The sequence below is a fragment of the Lepus europaeus genome, chromosome Y (genome assembly GCF_033115175.1).
Source record: "Lepus europaeus isolate LE1 chromosome Y, mLepTim1.pri, whole genome shotgun sequence".
Taxonomy (NCBI): domain Eukaryota; kingdom Metazoa; phylum Chordata; class Mammalia; order Lagomorpha; family Leporidae; genus Lepus; species Lepus europaeus.
Genome location: NC_084851.1, coordinates 6,773,928 through 6,795,514, shown reverse-complemented (window position 1 = coordinate 6,795,514; position 21,587 = coordinate 6,773,928). Strand labels below are relative to the sequence as shown.

The 21,587-nt window shown below is 38.9% G+C and overlaps 1 pseudogene; it reads right to left on the bottom strand.

Annotated features, from left to right (window-relative positions):
- Nucleotides 1-295: 295 nt before the first annotated feature.
- Nucleotides 296-1,816, bottom strand: LOC133754230 (palmitoyltransferase ZDHHC2-like; annotated as a pseudogene).
- Between the last annotated feature and the right edge of the window lie 19,771 nt (nucleotides 1,817-21,587).

The following is a 21,587-nucleotide window of genomic DNA, read 5'->3' as shown; positions in this document are numbered from 1 at the left end:
AACAATATCTTAAGTCTCAATTTTTGAAAAAAAATCAGATAATCAATGAAGTTTTTAAGTACTAAACTGTGCTACCCACATTATTTAGGTGAAAACTGGACCATGAATTTAGGCCGAGTTTTCGATAGAAGATATCTCTTCTTTGATTCATATACAATAAAACATTTGAATATTTAATAAGAATCTCTGTTTCTGTATATTGGATGAAAAGTGTGTTATGTTTTAAGTAACAACTTACAGATAATTAACTCATATTCTGCATATCCAAATGGTGGCTTCATATGGGAGCCTTTCATCCATGTACAGCATCAATACTTTAATAAAGCATGAATTTATTTTGCTTGAGGATTAAGTCTCATTCTCCGTGGTTAATGCAGGATTGCTCATAGCAGCTTTGCCTCTTCCAGGGTCTATATTGCTTTCTGTCCAAGACTGAGAGTCAGTAAGAAGGTGGCTCTGGGATTCTCACAATGGCTTTGCAGGAACTTATGGTTTTCAGGATTTTAGCTGTTGAATTCAGTCCTGCAGGAGTAGATGGTTGTGCAGGATCCTGGTTAACAAGGCAAGCTTGGAAGGTGCAGCCATCAGACAGACGTGAAAAAATGGGTAGCAACCAGTACTTCTTCTTTTTTTTTTTTTGACAGGCAGAGTGGATACTGAGAGAGAGACAGACAGAGAGAAAGGTCTTCCTTTGCCGTTGGTTCACCCTCCAATGGCCACCATGGCCTGTGTGCTGCGGCTGGTGCACCATGCTGATCCAAAACCAGGAGCCAGGTGCTTCTGGTCTTCCATGGGGTGCAGGGCCCAAGCACTTGGGCCATCCTCCACTGCCTTCCTGGGCCGCAGCAGAGAGCTGGCCTGGAAGAGGGGCAACTGGGACAGAATCCAGCGCCCTGACCGGGACTAGAACCCCTTGTGCCGGTGCCGCAAGGAGGAGGATTAGCCTAGTGATCCGCAGCACCGGCTGCAACCAGTACTTCTTCTCATCACCAAAAACTTGTCTCATTATTTTTACTGAGACCTAAGCTGAATCCATTCTTAATGGTTCCACGTCGAAATACTGGACTCCTGAATGCCTCTAATGTAGATTTATTTTTGCTGACTAGCAAACAGTGATAGCCAAATAGAGAAGATAAGCTGACAGAAAATTAGCTTCAGCAAAGATTAGAAACATCATATGGAACTTGGCTTGAGTATCTGGTAGACCACTTGTCCAAACTTTAACAACATACTGTAAGTCTGTAGCAGTGATAAAAAGGCAGTACAGCAGAGAGTAAGCCAGGAAAAGAAGAAAGAATTTACAATCTGAAAGTCCAACACAATTGTTCACCCATGGGCAATGATGATCCATCTTCAAAATACATTTATCACAGACGGAACAGGGATGGTAGTGATCTGGTTTTATAAGTTGGCATCTGTCACAACAGCAGATGGCTCCAGTCATGGTCTTGGTATAAATGAGAAGATCCCTAGCTGATCACCTAACAACTTCCAGATGGGCTTGTCCTCTTGGCTCTCTCTCCAACAATTCTTTCTCTGCATAAGAGAGATGGCATTCTTTGGAAGGATCCATTGGTAATGTAAAGATAGTTTTCCAGCACGACCTGACAAACATCGCGAAAAGTAGATGATAAGCCAACTAGCCCACAACTTGTTCACCAATATTTTCCATGGAAACTAGGCAGAGCTGGATGGTGGCGGCGTAGTAGGACCAGCCCTGGAGGAGGCTGATGCACACCACCGGGACCCAGGACAGCACCCGCCACAACACACGCTGGTACTGCCGCCTGCTTCTGCATAGGCCCGAGGGCGCCATCTTCCAACGACATTCACCTGCTCAGCTCTGGCCTCTGGGCGGGATGGCCGTGCCAGGGACTCCCGGCAGGACTGGCCTGGGGGCGGGGGCTGGTTGTGCTGTGGCCACTGCCGCCGCCACTGTGAACGCCCAGCTCCTCAGCCCAGCGGAGGCGGCAGCCACGGGAGGAGGAGGCAGAGGAGGCAGCTCTACATGTAGATTTAAAAATGTATTTTCTATCGACTGTTTTGCTGAAGACATGGACACATAATCTCTGTTTATAGAAAGCCAAATCCAAGAGAAAATAAAATATTCAGTCTTAAAATGGGGAGAAAATAAAAGATGAAAAGTGACAATGATGCATGAATTAAATAAATTACAGAGAAACTGCTGACATTTTTCAATTGTAGACCCAAGTGGAAAGGTTTAAAAAGGAAAAACAAAAAGCAGAAACAATATTGAAGAAGAAAATCATTGAAAATTTTCCAAAACTTTAAAAAGTCAACAATCACCAAATCATAGAGTCATTAAATGCTGCAAACCATTTTCAAGGTAAACCATAGTTAGCCTTAGTTTCACTTTTTGAAACTAAAGACAAACAGAAGACAACAAAATATATAATCTACAAAGGATCTAAAGTGAGAGAATAGCTAACTTATCTGTATCTGGTTTCGCTATATTAGTTGAGGAATCTGAATTTTGTACTTCTGTCAGTAAAATCAGTATCCATTAACACCTATAGACATCATATGTGAAAGTGTATATATATATATATATATATATATATATATATATATATATATATGCAATTTCAAATAAAAATTGAAATGAATCATAGCTGGAACATTTTTACTCAAGCAAATATTGAAGCAAATATTCTGACTGGAGAAAAATAGTCTCAGAAGAACAATGGTGAAGAAATTAATAAATCTTGACTTGAAACTTTTCTATTATCATTGTGTGTATTCCATATTTTTTTGTATTCTATAGTTTCTTTTTTTTTTTTTTGACAGGCAGAGTGGACAGTGAGAGAGAGAGATACAGAGAGAAAGGTTTTCCTTTTGCTGTTGGTTCACCCTCCAATGGCTGCCATGGCCGGCACATCACGCTGATCTGAAGCCAGGAGCCAGGAGCTTCTCCTGGTCTCCAATGCGGGTGCAGGGCCCAAGGACTTGGGCCATCCTCCACTGCACTCCTGGGCCACAGAGGAGAGCTGGCCTGGAAGAGGGGCAACCGGGACAGAATCTGGTGCCCCGACCAGGACTAGAACCTGGTGTGCCGGTGCCACAAGGCGGAGGATTAGCTTATTGAGCCACAGTGCCGGCCCTATAGTTTCTATCCCTTATACTAAAGAAAAGGTAAGGAACAGAGATGTTAAAATGAGGTAAAAATGCTGAATTTAACTGAGCAAGCCTGAGAATCTAAAAGCATTGTCCTGGTGCCTTAGTAATGAGTAAAAGTGATAACTAGACAGAAACCTTAGAATTTTCTCCTTATCTCATCTCTGTGTGAGATTACCACAGTAAATTACAGGATTATGCTTTGCCCATAGTAAAAAATGGTCTCAAAAATTAAAAAATGGTTTTTGTTCCAGAGAACATAACTAGGCAGTCTATTCATATCAATCATCTCCAGGGGAGGAGGAGTGGGAGCAGGCCTGAGTGGAGGAAGAGGCTCCCACAGAGTAGGGAAGGATTGCATTTCAAACACAAGCAATTATGCAAACCCACACCCACCATGCCTAGAAAAAGAGAAAGGGACACTGAAGGGGAGAGCTGGGGATCTGCTGGAGGACTCCCTAAATGTTCTGAAGAGGCAGAAGACCTCAAAGTGGAAAAGGCCACAGCCACCATATAGGGGAGTGGCCTGTCCCCACAGAGGTGAAGAAAAGCACCCGCTCCAACATAGGCCCCTGGTATGCCTCAGGCTCCAGGCTCCAGCCTGGGATGCCTCAGGAAGAAGAGATGGAGGAGGAAGAGGCTTCCAAGGAAAAGACTGAGCCCCCCATCTTCAGAGATCATAGGAGACTGTAGCCACCAGTATTTCAAGAGGGGCCTCTTCCACATTTCTGCCACTGACGGGGTGTTCCTGGGGACTTTGGCCATAGCCTGAAAACTGGGAACCTGCTCTCCCCCTCCACTCATTTTCCTCACTACAAGTCCAGCCCCCGAAGATTGATATGGACTAGGTAATCCATCTGGCCCTTCCTTGCAGGTCCCCACACACTTAAGATCAGTCAGGGCCATGTTTAAACTCTGGATGAGATTACTCCTCAGTGTGCCATCTTAATTAGAGCTGTTTCCCAGGGCTTCTCCTGGGGCACTGGCCAGCTCCTTCCACCTCATGACATCCCTCTCCCCTTCCCCCAGGCATTCTGGAGCACTGGGTTTCTGTCAGGGTAGGGAGTGAAAGGGACAGAGCATAAACAACAGGGTGGCTGCTGGGGCCTGGGAGAAGCAATCCTCAAATGGGGGTGGGTGTGTTTTGTTGAGTTCCTGTTTCCTCCCACTCCTATTTTACCAGTGGCCTAAATTCAGGTAAAATAGGAGAGCTTGTGGGGGATGGGTGCCCTTCCATAAACCTTTGATGATTCATAACATCCATTCCTCCTTTTGCTGACCCCAGGACTTCTGAGAGTTGTAATTTATATGGGAGTTGTAATTAATTTTGGCAGATTTGGGATTTCCAAGTTGTTTGGGCCAAGGAACAGAGATGTGAAGAGTTGGCTTTACCCATTTGGGGATGTTGAGCATCTGTCTCCCTTTAGATCTCAGGGGTCAGAGATGAGATTCCCTGGGGAGTCTCCTAGCTGATTTTCCCTCCCCATAGTGCTCAAGACCAGCCTATAGTCATATGTATCACCCAGAAAAAGGAAAAGACACTATTTTAGGAAATGTTTTTAATAAAATGTTCTTAATAAAAGGAAAGGTTAGGGAAGTTGTCTTATAAAGAAGCACTCCTGTCCCTTTGTGTGTTCTACACTCTGCTACTCCCTCCTCCCCCATTGCTCTCACTGTTGGGGTGCATTTAGGGGCTTCCCTTCTGTTTGGGACTTATGACTTTGTATTTTGTAGTCAAGTCTCCTGTCTTCCAGTGTCACTTCCCATACACACAGTCTACTTATTTCCCTTATAGTTATGATATACTTATTTCCTTTATAAATATGATCTATAAGCCATTGAGAAAGCAGACAGAAATGAATACCTGCTCCCAGTCTCTTCCTAGTAGTCACTCTCTGCCTTTCTTTCATCTCTTTCTCCCTTGCTCCTCTCATTTGGACTTTCATGAAAAATGCTTACTATAGTTTTGAAAGTTTACATATGAGAAACATAGACTTTTTTTCAGCTTTAGGAAAATAAAGTGTTAATTACTAAAAAGTAAGCAAATAAAAATTCTTCTAGTGGCAAGTACTTGGGTGAGAAGCATGTAGTTAACATGTTGATATCTTCTGATTCTCTTTCATCTCAGATATTACTATTTAAGAATATCGATTCTGAAAACATAGATACAATCAAAAGAGAGAAAAAAAACAAAGTTTTTCAAACAATAATTGCAAAACTTGTATGTAGCCAAGGTACCTATTGGGCAGGAATCAAAAATACATATGGTGATTTTCAAGCAATGACACCATACAATGTGTCAAGTATCACAAGAGTAATGCACTCCAGCCTTAAACAATAATAAAAAAGAAAGAACAAGAAAAATTTGGTTATCAATACTAGATGTTACCTACAGGAAGCCAGAGCTTTCGTTATTTCAATTTTATTGCTCAAAATGTAGATATTTTCTCACATGTCTAGCTAATCTAAAATGATGGGAAAGATAACAGAATATTCAGAAACATTCTTGGTATTTGGTAACTAAATTCAATGTTCCATTAAAGAAGCATTATTCTGACAAGAACATTCTTTTGAGAATAAGTAGTAAGTTCTATTTACCAAAATAAATCCTACCCTAGGTGATGGATACCTGGCACTAAATACTAAAATCAGAACAAGGCCATAAACCACATTTCTCCAGATGGTGTCTATTGATTCACTAATTCTGAAGGACCAAAAAGCATTGCAGTATTGACTTTAAATTTTATTAATTCAGTTATCTCCCCAAATGATGGACTTGGCCAGGGCTAGGCCAGGCTGAAGCCAGGAGCCAGGAGCTTCATTTGGGTCTTTCACCTGGATACAGGGGCATAAGGACTTGGGCTATCTTCCGCTATTTTCCCAAGCACATTAGCAGGGAGCTGGATTGGAACTGGAGCAGCCTGGACTAGAATTGGTGCCCATATGGGATTCTGGCACTGTTGGCAATAGCTTAACTCATTTTGCCACAATGGCAGCACAAGCATATATGATTTTTGCCAATGCATATAAAAATATCTTTTCATTATATTTAACTGCAAACTAAACCTAACTGTGTACGGAAAATGTTTTTTTATCAATCTATTGGTATATTTTGGTGGGTTATAGTAAATGTGACTTTAACAGATAAATATATTAATTCTTACCCATGGCCTGTATCATTCTCTGAATCGATGTCAAGTATTATTGAGTAAGAAAACAAGTATGTATTGATGACAAGTACAAAACATTTAGTGTTTTGCATTCTATGTACTTGTAGTAGATGTTCAATAGTTCATAATTTGTATCTTTTTTTTTCCTTTTGTCAATTCAAATCAACCTTTTGTTAATGATATAGGAGAAATTGTTCCAGATAGAGGGTATTTGTAAAATCTAAATGACTTTTATGAAACATTTATTTATCCACTAAAGATATTTTCTTAATTGGATACTTGAAGGTTAATAGAAAATAAAACAAAGAATATAGAATATATTCCTTCTTTGTTTTAAAGACTGACATCCCAAGTGCTGCCATCTAATGAAAAATATTTTTTCAAAAGGAAATGAAGAAAATGCATTTAAAATCAAGGAGTGTAAGAAAATAAAATTTAAAGTTTTTGAATGTTAATACAAACTGTTATTTGTAGCAGAATTTGCACATTGATCAAATGTTTTTGAGTAATTTATTATAATAAATATAGGTCATTATACTAATACATTTCGGAGTAATAATGAATATGAGGAAGTCTTTAAAATAAGAAACTTCTAATTTAATAGTAAAATATGATGTTTCACAACTCTCTATTGCAGGGAAGTATGCTGGTAAGTGCCAAGTAGAAATATAATTTCAGAATCACAGAAAAGACGGCTGAAGGCTCCTAAGCTACTTCTGTTATTAAGAGAAGACTTCAGGAAGTCTTTTCAAGGGTGATGAATGAAGGCACAGAGGACAAATACTAAGGAACAATTCCTGCCATCTTGCCTCACTACCAAGGACTAATAAGATATGAGAATCATTTTCAAATAAAAATCTGCAGACAATAAAAATTCAATTTCCTTGATTATGTTACTGTGTATATTATAGATAAAATGATCACTTTGAATTTTAATACAGGTGAACATGAGCACCTAAGTCCATCATAGATGCTAAAGTGCTTATTTTGCAATTCAGACTTTTATATATAGCTTTAGTGTTTTAAAATCTGGTATATCTGTTCTCCATGAATAAGGAAGAAAAGACTGTATTTTTTAAGATTTATTTATTTATTTGAAAGTCAAAGTTACACACAGAGAAAAGGAGAGATGGAGAAAGAGAAAGAAAAGCCTTCCATCCATTGGTTCACTCCCCAATTGGCCACAACAGTTGGAATTGCATCAATCCAAAGCCAGGAACCAGGAGCTTCTTCTGGGTCTCCCACATGGGTGCAGAGGCCTAAGGACTTTCACCATCTTCAACTGGTTTCCCAGGCCTTAAAAGAGAGCTGGATCAGAAGTGGAGCAACCAGGACTTGTAACAGGACCCATATGGGATGCCAGCACTGAAGGTGGTAGCTTTACCTGCTATGTCACAGAGCCAGCCCTGACTGTATTTGTTAAGTGACCAAACCTATGACACACCTCTTTGTATGCTTTAACTGTGTCTATTAATTGTCATCATCATAGTAAATTTATCAGCTATGTGTATTCTGTCTTATTTGAATATTTCAACTCTATATCTCCAGAGAATTTCATCTTGATAAAAATTCACAAATTTCTCTTCCATTAAAATATTGAAGCCATGGATTTATTTTTCATGCCTAATGGTTCTGCCGACAACTTCCAGGATTATATTGAATAGCAATGGTGAAAGTGGGCAGGCATCTTTATCTAGTTGCAGATCTCAGTGCAAATGCTTCTAACTTTCGTCCATTGAATATGATACTGGTTGTGTGTTTGTTATCTATTGTCTTGATTGCACTGAGGAATGTTTCTTATACACCCAATTTGCTTAATATTTATATCATGAAAGGATGTTGTATTTATCAAATGCTTTCTCTGCATCTTGTGAGATAATAATATGGCTTTTACACTTCAATTTGTTGATATGCTGTGTCACATTTACTAATTTGCTTATGTTGCACCATCCCTACATACCAGGGATAACTCCTATATGGTCCTGGTGAATGATCTCTCTGACGTGTTGTAGGATTCAATTAGCTAGTATTTTGTTGAGAGTTTTTGTGTCTATGTTCATAAGGGACATCAGTCTATAGTTCTCTTTATATATTTTTTCAGTTATGGAATTAAGGTGATACTGGCCTCATAGAAGGAGTTTGGGAGGAAATAACCCTTTTCAATTAGTTTAAATACTTGGAGAATAATTAGAATTTGTTCTTCTTTAAAGGACTGGTGGGCCAGCACCATGGCTCACTAGGCTAATCCTCCACCTGCGGTGCTGGCACCATGGGTTCTAGTCCTGCTTGGGGCTCTGGTCCTGTCCCGGTTGCCCCTCTTCCAGTCCAGCTCTCTGCTGTGGCCCAGGAGTGCAGTGGAGGATGGCCCAGGTCCTTGGGCCCTGAATCCACATGGGAGACCAGGAGGAAGCACCTGGCTCCTGGCTTTGGATCAGCGCAGCATGCCAGCCACAATGCACCGGCCATAGTGGCCATTGGTAAACCAATGGAAAAAGGAAGACCTTTCTCTCTGTCTCTCTCTCTCTCTCACTGTCTAACTCTGCCTGTCAAAAAATTACATAAATAAAAATTTAATAAAAAAGAACTGGTGGAGTTCAGCAGTGAAGCCATCTAGTCCTAGGCTTTTCTTTGCTGTGAGGATCCTTATTACTGATTTAATTGCTATCTTGATTATTGGCCTGTTTAGGTTTTTTGTCTTCATGACTACAATATGGTAGACTCTATGTGTCCTGAAATACATCCATTTCTTCTAGATTTTTCAGTTTGTTGGATAAATGGATTTAATAATTATGAATATGTGGTTTTGAGTTCAATTTCTCAATTCAATGAAATATAATGTAGCTTGTTTTCCTTCCTCCCTTCTCATCAGTTCATATATGTGGGTTCCCTGTAAGTTTCACTATCAACTGTGTCAGTAAGACCGCATGTCTCAGTTGCCTTGGTTCAGTCCTATTTTACACCACTCTGGTGTCCTGCACTGCTTCAAATTTTCTGAATTTATCATTTTTAACAAAAAAGTTACTTAATAATTCCATTAACGGACGTCAAGTCAGGTTAGGAAAACCTTCACATTGCAATTCCAGATTCTGCCATAGTATCTTGTTGTGGTACATGAGGCTTTTTTTTTCTGTTAATAGGCATTTCACTTTAACAAATTGTTCAGTCTGCAAGACAGAACAATCTTCCCTCCTTATTGGTTCTTTTCTGAATGTAACATACTTACTATCTCCCTTACAAGGACAGCATGTGGAGCACCAGCTCATAGAATGAAATGTTCCTCTAAAGAAGTAGCTAGGCAGAACAAACACCTTCTTGTTTTGAATAGTGATTGTGAGGGAAGGAATTACCTGTTTATCCTGATGTCCCTTGGTCTACCAGCTCATTGCCTCCTGTGACAAGCCTGAGGTTGGGTTGGGTTAGTGGGAAACTTAACACTCTTGTCTATGTACACAAGAATTATGTGTATATGGCCTAATAGCTGCTAAGCTATTGCTTTTCTTCTTCTTTTTAACTATTTTTGAACCACTACTTGTTAATATCATCCAACATAATTACAGGTATTTAGCCACTGTTGATGTATGTGAGTTTCCCAGGAGACCTTCTGATTCCTGTTTTTTCCCCTTTACAACACTGACTTGGGACACAAAATTCTAAGGCACTGCCACATTACTGCTCAGTTTCTCCCATGGGTATATGGTCGTCCCTCAGTTTCCTAGATCATTTTCAGGATAACCACAGCTTGTCTCAGATAGGAAGTTTCAAAGCTCTCCCAGTCATCTAAATAATTGTAGTTCACCTTCTAGCTTCCCACAAAGCACCTTGCAGCAGGTTTTACAATTACCAAGAACTTACTGAATATTTCAGGACAAATAGGAACATAACACAGTCACACACCTGCACATCCACAAGGTAAACCAACATAAAGATGTGTTGGAAGCTTGCATCAAGTTAGAAGACACCTCCATCTTATATTGTAATGATTCCTTCACACTACACCAAGAAAACACACCAGGCTTTGGAAACCTGAATAATTTCACCATAGTCATTATATCCCTCCACAGATCATATCAAGGGGAAATCTACTCCCACCTTACAGGGAGAGAAACAACTGTATACACACTCAGCATATATTGGGCACCACTAAGGGCAAAGCCAACATCACTTTCTGCAGCAGCCAGGAGAAATTAGGGCCACCCACCTCAGTGTGAATGTCCCCAACTCAGAAGAAGACAAAGAGAGCAGGTCCCACTCACCTGGACCCTGAATTTACCCACTTGTGCTGAATGAGCCTCCTAACCAGAAAAACAAACTCCAAGTCAATAGTGAGTTATCTAAAAATCAGTGGCCTCTAACTGCAGTGGAACATGGAGGGGTGCTGGACAACAGTGACTTCATAGAACCAGCTCTGTCACAATGGTGCACTCTATGTACAGGAGAGCCAGAGCCAGCCTCCTCAACCCACTGAATAATAAAAATCTCCAGAGGTGAGGTTCTTGAGGCCTCCCCAGGGCACAGGTGAAGATCTGGGACAGGCATTCCATGTGACCAGGCCCTGCTATACTAGAACCCATGTTCCTGCAGGTCTCTACTTTCTACCCATCCTCTTCCTCCAATGCACTTACATTTTACAACAACTTTTAAGGCCTTTTTATTTTTAATTAACATAGTTACTCACCTGAAGGAGAGAATATGGCAAAGGGACAAAATCAGATAAATGTATTATTTTGTATTTTTTCTATGTCAAAATCCTATGGATTTTGCTCCTATGTCAAATTTTATAGCCTTTGCATTTCCAAATGTTTTAATTATTTGAGAGAGAGAGAATGAATTTCTCTCTCCAAATTCCCACAACAGTTAGGATTAAACCAGAACAAAGCCAGGAGCCAAGAACTCCATCCCAGTTTCCCAGGGAGGTGGTAGGAACCTAAACATACATGCTATCACCTTCTACTTCCTAGGGATATTAGAGGGAAGCTGGATCAGAAGGCCACAATTACTGGGACTTATACCAGGCCCTCTGATATGGGATTTCAGTCTCTGCTGTGGAGGCTTAAACAGCTACTTCAAAACAACCACCTTTGAAACATATTTTCAAACCCCTTATAGATCAATGACATTTTCAGGCACAGTGATAATTTGGGAAAGATAGAAAAATGAAGACAAAACATGATGAAAATTGTTACTTTATATCACATGAAAAATTGGAAATTATTCCTTTCAAAGTACAGTGGGGAACTGCTTTGGGAACTCTGCATCCCATATCAGAGTGCATGGCTTTGAGTCACGGTTCTGCATCTCACTCCAGCTTTCTGCTAATGCACAACATGGGAAGCAGCAGATGACTCTGGCACTCATGTCCCTGCCAACTCAGAGACCCAGATCAATTCCCTGACTCTTGGTTCTGTCCTGGCCCATCATTGGCAGTGAGCCAATGAATGCCAGATTCCTGCTTCTCAAATGAAAAATGAATATGTGAATAAAAAACTCTATGGAAACTGCCCTTTTAAAAAGATTTATTTATTTATTTAGAAGTCAGTTACAGGGAGAGAAGGAGAGAGAGGAAGACACAGAGAGAAGGATCTTCCATGTGCTGGTCACTACCCAGGTGGCCACAACCACTAGTGCTGTGCAAGGCCAAAATCAGGAGCCAGGAGCTTCTTTACATTCTCATGTGGGTAGCGGGGATCAAGTTACTTAGGCCATATCTTGCTGATTTTCCCAGGCCACTAGCAGGAAAGTGGATCAGAAGTGGAGCAGCTGGCTCACTAACTGGCACCCATGTGGGATGCTGGCATTGTAGGAAGTGGCCCCTGGAAAGTATCCTTTTAATATCAAGAGAAAACATGGTTATATTGTATTGAAGGTGGCAGGTAATATGACAAATAGAAAGTTATGTAACAGTGAAAAATGAGACAAAATTATATAAGTTTTAGATAGTATGTTGATATACTTGAAATTCTAAAAGAACTATAAACAAATAGCACAAAAAGATAATTTTGCTGGTTGAATATAAATATTTTTCAAACACTACTCTTCATAAGTAGAAACAATAATGAGAAACTATGATGGAAAGAAAGATATAAATGCTTAGAATAAAATGAAGCAGCAGCAGAAAATCTATGTAAGCAAAGGGTAAAATATTAATGCCAGACAAAATTAAAAAAAAAAAAGGAAATGGAAAATTTTGAAGGAAGAGAGGAACAGAAGAACAGAGCCACTGTGTGTGTGTGTGTGTGTGTGTGGTGCGTAAAAGGATGTTGACAGTAAGGAACTGGTTTGTGTGACTGTGTAAGGCTGCAAGGTGAAAATAGGCCACAGCATCTTCCAGGTGGGAAATCATTGAAAGCAAAGGGTACAGAGCTGCTCTGAAGGAGTTGGCTCATAATGCTGGAATTGCTTCTGATGATTTTAAAGCAAAATGGAGATGATTAGGACACTGAGGGACATTTAGTGAATTAATCTTTCCTGCTTTTTGCATGCTCAATCACTCATGAGAAGAGGGTGATTGTCATCTGTGGTGTATATTTTCTATAAGGTGATTTTAAAGTTCATGGGGAAAATTAGCATGAAGAATTTCTAAAAATAAAACAATGAGAGGTGACAATTCTTTCTAGATTTAGACAATAATTTGAAGACACAGACATTTAAACAGAAAGTTACTACTGAATTATCAAATAGAAAAGTCAAGGAAGAATATAGACAACAAATCAAAGTAAATAAATATAAATATATCTTAATGGAAGCAGGTCTAATTTTACCCACAAGAAAATAAACATATGTAAAAGAAAACTGAGATTGTCATTTTAGCTAGTGTTTATATTTCTTGTTGGATATTATAATTAATAATAATAATTTACTTGTTGGATATTATAATTAATTACTGGCAAATTATGTCTTTTAATATAGACTGGATTAAAATTATGTCTTTGCAAGAATTGATGAAGGGGGCAGGGTGGGTGGGAGGGGTTAGGAGAGGATGGGAGATGGTTGAGGGAGCAGGGGAGTAAGGGAAAGTGTGGTTATCTTTTTGGAACTGTACCTATGGAATGGGTAAGATCTGCTCCCATTATATTAATAAAAATTAAAACAAAAATTCATATTCACATTATAAACATATTGATATATCTTTCATGAAAATAAAAGTAGTACCTTCTTACCATAGAATATTTGGATAATAGAAACAATAGAAGGATGAAAAAGGAGAAAAAAGTAAACTGGGGTACCAAATACCACAGCATGACATATTAATAATGATACAGGAATCAGAAACTCTTAGATATTGTGGAGAATATAAATTATCGAGGTCCACCATGATGGCCCTCTCTGACACAACTGTCTCCCCTAGAAATGCAGTTTGTATCTGTCTAACCCAAGTGTACTGCAGCTTCTGAGATCTATATCAAAGTGATTACCTGCAATGTCCTAATTTTATTAGGGCATCATTCAATAAATACAGAACATCCAAGCTGCTTCATTACTCATGTGGCCATGAGGCCTATGCTGGGATTTAAGATGGCAGCAGGGGTGGTGGCATGTGCAGTGGGATGTCAGTCAGTGGCTGGGGTGGGTTGCAGGGGATGTGGCAGGAAGTTAGATGCTGGCAGAGGCATCTCTTAAAATCCAGAGATAGGCCAGTGCCTTGGCATAGTGAGTAAAGCCACTGCCTGCAGTGCCTGCATCCCATATGTGTGCTGGTTGGAGTCCTGGTTGCTCCACTTCTGATCCAGCTCCCTGCAAATAGCCTAGGAAAGCAGAAGACATTGGTCTAGATGCTTGGACTCCTGCACCCACATGGGAGACATGGAGAAAACTCCTGGCTCCCAGCTTCAGATAGGCCCAGCTCCAAGCATTGAGTTCATTTGGGGAGTGAAGCAATGGATAGAAGATGTTCCCTCTCTCTCTCTCTCTCTCTCTCTCTCTCTCTCTCTCTCTCTCTCTCTCTCTCTCTCTCCCTCTCTCAACTTTGCCTTTCAAATAAGTAAAGTAACCTTAAAAAAGAAGCCAAAGACAGATTCTCACAAGGAGAAAACATACAACTCCACATGCTTCATGCAGAGATATGACCTTCTAGTTTGATGTTGCTTTTATTGGCTCCATAATGACTGTGCAGCTCTGATGGCTGTGAAGGTCCCCTAACACACTGCTACCATTTCTGGTGCCTGCACCAGTGATCACTGTTTGCCAAGGCTGGAGATATGCTTTCAGCAACATATCTGTTTATTGCCAACAGGACCCCAAATACAGACATCAGTATTGTGGTCAGGTGGACAAGATGGGCTCCAAATCCCTGAACTTCCTGGATTTGAAAAACCCTTTTTTCTGATACACAGACATAGAGCCCTTAACACTTAACTGGTTCCCATCTGAGGAACATATGGAACTTGGACAGCACCTGCAACCTCAGCAATGGGATGGCCATTCCTGTGATGTGTGTTCTACCCACTCCCTGACTGGAGCCACTTGTGGCAGCTCCATTCATAGGCCATAAGGACCTGATGCTTTTTGCCAATGCAGGGATTGTCAGTGACACTGCCTCTTGGACAGGCTAAATAAGGAGCACAGTGATTGTTCTAGTCTCCTCAAACAGTGGTGGTGGTGGGTCCAGTACCCACTATGCAATCATTAACCAATTTACTATGAGCAATCCTGCCATCTACATGGCCAACTCACGTCCATCATGACTGACACAATGCACTATGGAGCCAAGTGCATCTGCCCTCAACAGACTGACAGCCTGTAAACCAGATGAAGGCCCTGACCTGCCTGCTGCACAGCAGCTGTCCATGTTTAACTGGAGGAGCCCAGGCATCCAGCCATGTCTCTGCTTTGGGAACTTGGAACTCTTTATACCATATTGCTGTTGCTGTCCATGCTCTGGAACTCAGCACATGCCACTGTCATCCTTTACATAAAATCACATCAGGAGATTCCCTCATCACCAACCTTCCACCCTGCTCTCTACTACCCGATGCTCATCTGACAGCTGCTGCCACAGGCCTTTTGGGTCTGACAGCTGCAACTAGGTGGGCTGGGAGGAGAGGGAAGTATTAACCATCCCAGCTGGCCGGACACCCCCTTTCCACCACGAGGCTTTGCTCACCATGGGTGTGGCAAGCTGCTTTTTAGTAAATAATTTATTTTTGACATGAAACAGTGTCAAGTGCCAGAACCTCTGAGAGACCCAGCCAGCAACCCTCTCTCTCCTCAGACTCAGATGCTCAGTGGTGAGGAGCAGTCTTGTTGAGTATTCTGGGAACATTGGGGCAAAGCCCTGAGGGAACTTCCTCTCCCAGAATTTCCTCACATTTATGTGTATGACCCACCCCAGCTGTCTGAAGGCCTCCATCAGACCCTGCCTCTTGCTGCCCTTCTGTCTTGGAGTCCCTGCAGGTCCCTCTCCCACCCCACAACAAGAGCTGGTACAGGTGGCCAGCAGGGAAGGACACCATGGACCACATGGGGTAGACACAGAAACATGAACATTTGTCATACAATGTGTTCCATGCTGTTTCCTCACAGCTAATGTTAGACCTGTGTTTCCCTCCATATCCACGGTTACTACAATCCCTACTGCCATGATGCCATTTTTCTTCCTGCCAATCTGGGAAGGGACCAGGCAGGGACCTCTCCCTCACAGTAAGGAAAAATAGAAATATAAAATCAGCAAAAGAGGAAATGTATGTTTCAAACAATAAGTATGGTATATAAAATGTAACAGCATGTGATTTTACAAAGTTACAAAAGCACTTTTATAGTATTATATGCAAGATTTATCAGTTGGACACCATAACAAAATTCAGACCAGTAACTTTATTCTTCTTTTATTGGTTCTGAAAAAGGCAATAAATTACAGATTGAATGGGTGGAATATCTCTGAAAGAGGGAGACTGAAGTGATGTGATGCACTGCCTTTAAAGCTGAATACTTACATAATTGAACAGCAAGGCAGATATTTTTCACTACATTAACATCTTACAAAAATAAGTATAAATGATTCAATCATTAGAATATTAAATAGAGCATCTTATCAACCCCATCACACTATATTCCTTTGTCAGCCTGCCAAATTCACCACCTCTGTATATGGGAAAATTATTTTTGCCTAGAACTATGCACATTATAGAGTAATGATTTTTATTTTCAATATCTGTTTGATCTTTTTGCTTTGTTTCAGTTTGTCTGTTTTCAAAAACATTTGTTTTCCTTTCATAATCAGACTTTTAGCCCTATGACTTTATGTTAATTTCCCCTGTACTATCTTCAAATGTGTTAATAGTTGATATTTATTTTTAATTCATTTTTCTTTTTTCATTTTGAATACAGCACACAGGGTTAACAATGATGATGATTGTATTATATTTGTTTCTTGTGTATCAACATGACTTACATGGTGTCAACACATCTTGTTTAACTATTTTGGTAGTTCACAGTATATGAACAAAAATATCTGTTGTGGTATATTCTTTTGAAAAAATAAGATGAAAATGGAAGTCATTGAGATAATTTCCTTGGAATACTCATTGTAATGGAGGAAGCTTTTGCTACAAAATCATTTTCCTATTCTTTCCTGAAACACAGAGTATTCGGCATACAGAGCTATTGTGTAGCCATGAACTAACAATACAGGGAATATAAGTCACATTGTCAGCATCTTGTCACTTTTACACTCTCAGATTACCATATTAGCTGCATATCAAGTAATTTAGGGAGCTTATGACATAGGAAAATACAAATGATTTAGAGAAGCCCATGGGTTCAGTTTTCCATTATACACAGGTTTATTATTAACTGAATAGAAGCAATAAGTCTTTTTATTTTGTTAGTAAGCAAAATTGTCATCAATGAACCCCCTTATCTTCTACCCAGGTTATCCTTTATGGTACTTTTGTCTCCCACAAATGAGGAATGAAGTCCCTCTGATATTAAGGAAAAGGCTTCCCAGTGTTTGTACTCCCTTAGCTTCAACAAAATCCTAGCATTACTTCAGGAGTATAACTTTGAGAAAGATTTATCAAGTAATATAGACATCCTATAGACTATAGTAATACTATCTTTTTAGAGTCTAAAATGATTTTTGCTATTCCTATCTGTTCCATTAAAAGATACTATTAATTATGATTAATCTAAGTAAAAATAGCAGTTATGTTTACTTGTTCATGAATTCACTTTTGTGATTTTCTTTTTTCCAACAAACATATGTCTTGGTGCATAGTAACACTCCTGTTAATTGTGCATGTATAATTCCTGCTAGTAATGCCTGGGTCACTTTGTTTTTTATTACTTATTTTTATCTGAAAAATAATTGTTATCTTAAGGTGAGTGTTATAGCACAGTAGGTTAAGCTGAAACTTGGAATGCACACATCAATCCACATTCCTGATAATTTATTGTGAGAAGCGGATATTGGCCCAAGTACATGGGTTGCTGCAATCTACATAGGAGACCTGGATGAAGTTGCTTCTTCTTGGCTTTGGCCTGGCTCAGCTCCAGCTCCAGCTCTTGAAGGCATTTCAGGAATGAAACTGAAAAGTTCTCTCTCTCTCTCTCCCCTCCCTCCCTTCTTCCCTCTCCTCCTCTCTCTCCCTCTGATTCTTTCTGTTTCGCCATTTCTAACATTCTATCCTTCCCAAAACAAATAGCTTTATAATAGAATATCTAATGTGCCCATAGAATCAAAGCTGGAAGCATTGTTTGACATGATTTGTTTACCTTTGTATGGAGTAAAATTGCTGTAATTTTCCCAGTACATTTCTGTATTTATTTAAAAGCCTGAATGCATTTATCAATATAATTAAAATAAAACAGGAATTCAGGCACAACCCATGTAATCTTTACCATAAATGAGTCAAAGAAATGTTGATGGTGGCTTAAGTACTGAGAGTTCACTGGATTTTATGAGCTAAAAAGGGTGTATATCATCAAGAATTATGCATACTGATGTTAAGCTCAATGAAAAGAGCTTATCCAAAATTTTGCCATTTGAGAAATTATTGTCTTTTACTTTATGCCCACAATCCAGATAGATACAGTTGAGAAAAAGAATTCCCAAGGGTAGAAAACATTTTTGGATTAGTAACTGAAAATGAAATATGTCGGGTAGAGAGAACACTAGGGTCATACAAAACTAGAGTTAGAAGACACCATTGTTCACTGGGGTGTGTTACTTTGAGGTACTAGGCATTGTAGTGAGATTTCTTCACCCTCACACATTCAGCTTTAAACTATGGTCTCCAATATTATTGTACCTTTTATTTCAATGTGTGTGTGTGTGTGTATTTGGGATGGGAAATGATAATTAGGGCAAATCAGTCTAGTGATGGTTCTCTGGGATATCCATAGTTGATACTGAAGTCAATGAGATAAGTGGGGTCAAAATCAAAGAAGAGGTTGAGATAAGTTAATGAACAGATGCTTTACATGAATCACAGCAATTCTATGTCTAGTTAGAAAGCTAGCAATAATCAGGGTTAGGTACAGAGAAGTCATGTAGAAGGATATGCATAACAGTGTTTTTATGATATCAAAAAACCATGGAAATAGCTCAAATATCACCATTATTAGAGTGAACAAACTAATCAGTGCATATTCATGTAGTAAAGACTATGCACAGTGAAAATGGATCAACAAGACATGTCTACTCTGATGAACCCTAAAAAGTATATTACGGAAGCAACTTGGATATAGCACCATGTGATTTTTTTCATAAACAAAATGCAAAAGCAGAAAATATTAAACAATATCACATAAAGAATGTTTATAGTTGGGTGGAGGAAACCTGACAGGCTACCTCCCTGTGCAGGAGAGAACAATCCACTTAAAGAATGATTATCATAAAATCAGAGAGTGACTTTCACTGGGAAAGAATTGTAACAGAGAGGTAGGAAAAGGTTTCCAAAGTATAGTAACATTTAAATTTGTAATTTGGTTAGTGGATTCATCAATGCTTGAAATGCACAAACTGTAAATTATATACAAAATATAGAATGCTGGTATTGACTCTTATTGTGTGCTGTCTTCTGGAATTTTCAGAGTTACAGTGACTGCTATTGCTTCATCTTATATAAAGATAACTTTGGGCATAGTTACCTGGTCAAAGTCACATGGGGTAAATTATCCATGAATTCTCCATGAACACACATAATGGCTGCTTTTCATTTCTTGTGTAACCTTCAATGGAACTTGGTAGAATTTTCTTTCACTATTTCCTTAAAATATACCAAGGTGGTTAATTATATGGCATACTTGAGGGCAGAATTTGAAGGTCTTTTGTGTTGAGTTGTTCCTCATGTATCAAATATGCAGACTCACTATTGTGAACAAAAATATTTGCCACATAATTAATACATTTTCAAGAGTTTTTTCTACCAAGAGATGCTTTCAACATTTTCTTTCCACTTTTCTATTTTCAACTTAGTTTTCTACTTATCAGTACTCTTTACTTGGCTCTATTCATCCTTAAATATTATTTAATAACTTTTCACAATGTTTTGCATAATAACAAATATTAGCCTTAAAGATAATTTTTTTGTATCCAAGGTAGAGTGGCAATGTCTTGCTGAGCATAGGACAACAAGCAAGTAGAAAACAACTGAAGATATAAAGGTAGAAACTTTAAGTATAATTTATTTTTACATGATGGAATTAAGGCCCATAGAAGTGGTATCATTGATATGAATTATCCAAATGATATAGTCAAGGTCTAATTTCTAACTCTTTATGAAATAGAAATGTCTTGAACAACTTTAAAAAGTAGATTTTCTTTTTGACTTGATAGTGAATAGGGCTGCCCCTTAATTTCTCTTTATTCACATCTTGTCAAATTCCTGTTATATTGTATAGAACCTTCTCTTCAGCAACATTTTGAGCAACCAAAGTATATATGTGTTTGATGTCCCATTTATAAAATCAGTGACAAAGTTAACTTTGAATGATTATCATCCCATATATTCACATTAAGAGTTTATTCTTATAATGAATCCAATTACACTTTACTCAGTGTTCCTATTCTGATGAGATTTTAGAGGATATCTTTATATAAGAGAGGAGATTTCACATGGACATAATCAGATTTGCAAGAAAACCTAAAAATATCAGATAAAATCTTATAAAAGTGTATACATACATTTGGTGGATTAAGCAGGAAATTATTTGGAAGAAAATGTTATCAGTTTAATTTTATAAGAATCAATAAAAGTGTCCATGAAATGGCAACAAAGTTGCACTGAGTGACAGTACGTCCTGGTGAAAATTTGGGAAGTTGACTCTCAGAGCTACTTGCTACATCTCACTTTTCTTGAGAATAAAATATTGGAAAAGGAATACAGGGATGTATCAATTTTTCAAAAATATAAATGTGGCATACTTTCATTACATTGAAATACATAAGGCAGCTAGCTACCTTATGAAAAGAAAAGATTTAACTCATTTTTGGATACCCAAAGTCCAAATGACATAACACAGATCCCTCTGGTAAGGGTCTGATACTAATGGCTAAGCCTATATGGAAGAAAGATCACAGGGTAAGGAGGAAACAGAAAGTGCACAAATCAGGCTTTTACATCAAGCTTCCATGAAAGAACTGAAAATATCACATGGAAACACTTCTAGGGTATCCCTCCACAGCACCCTGCTTCATAAAGTGCGTAAGTTCCCTTTTAACATGACTTTTGATGTATCCCATAAATTTTGATATGTAATATTGTCATATTCATTTTTTCTAGGAATTTTTTGGTTCCTCTTTTGATTTCTACTATGACCCACTGTTCATTCAGGAGTATGTTGTCCAGCCTCCGTATGTTTGAATATTTTCTAGAGATTCTCAAGTTGTTAATTTCCTGTTTTGTTGCATTGTGGTTAGATAACATACATGATATGATTTCATTTTTTTTAATTTGCTGAGACTTGCTTTATGGCCTAGCATGTGCTCTATCTAGAGAAAGTTACATGCACTGATGAAAAGAATGTGTATTCTTCAACTCTTAGATGAAGTGTTCTGTATAGACATCAGTTAGTTCCATTTGGTCCATAGTACAGATTAACTCTGTTTCTTGATTCTTTTTGTCTAGTTGATCTATCCATTGCTGAAAATGGGGTGTCAAAGTCCTCCATTAATATTGTGCCTTAAGCAAATTGGGTATAGAAGGAATATTCCTCAATACCATCTGGGCAATAGATGACAAATCCACAGCCAGCATTATATCGAATGGGGAAAAGTTGGATACCATCAAATTAATGGAGGAGAACATTTAGGGAAATGCTACAAGACATAGGCATAGGCAACAA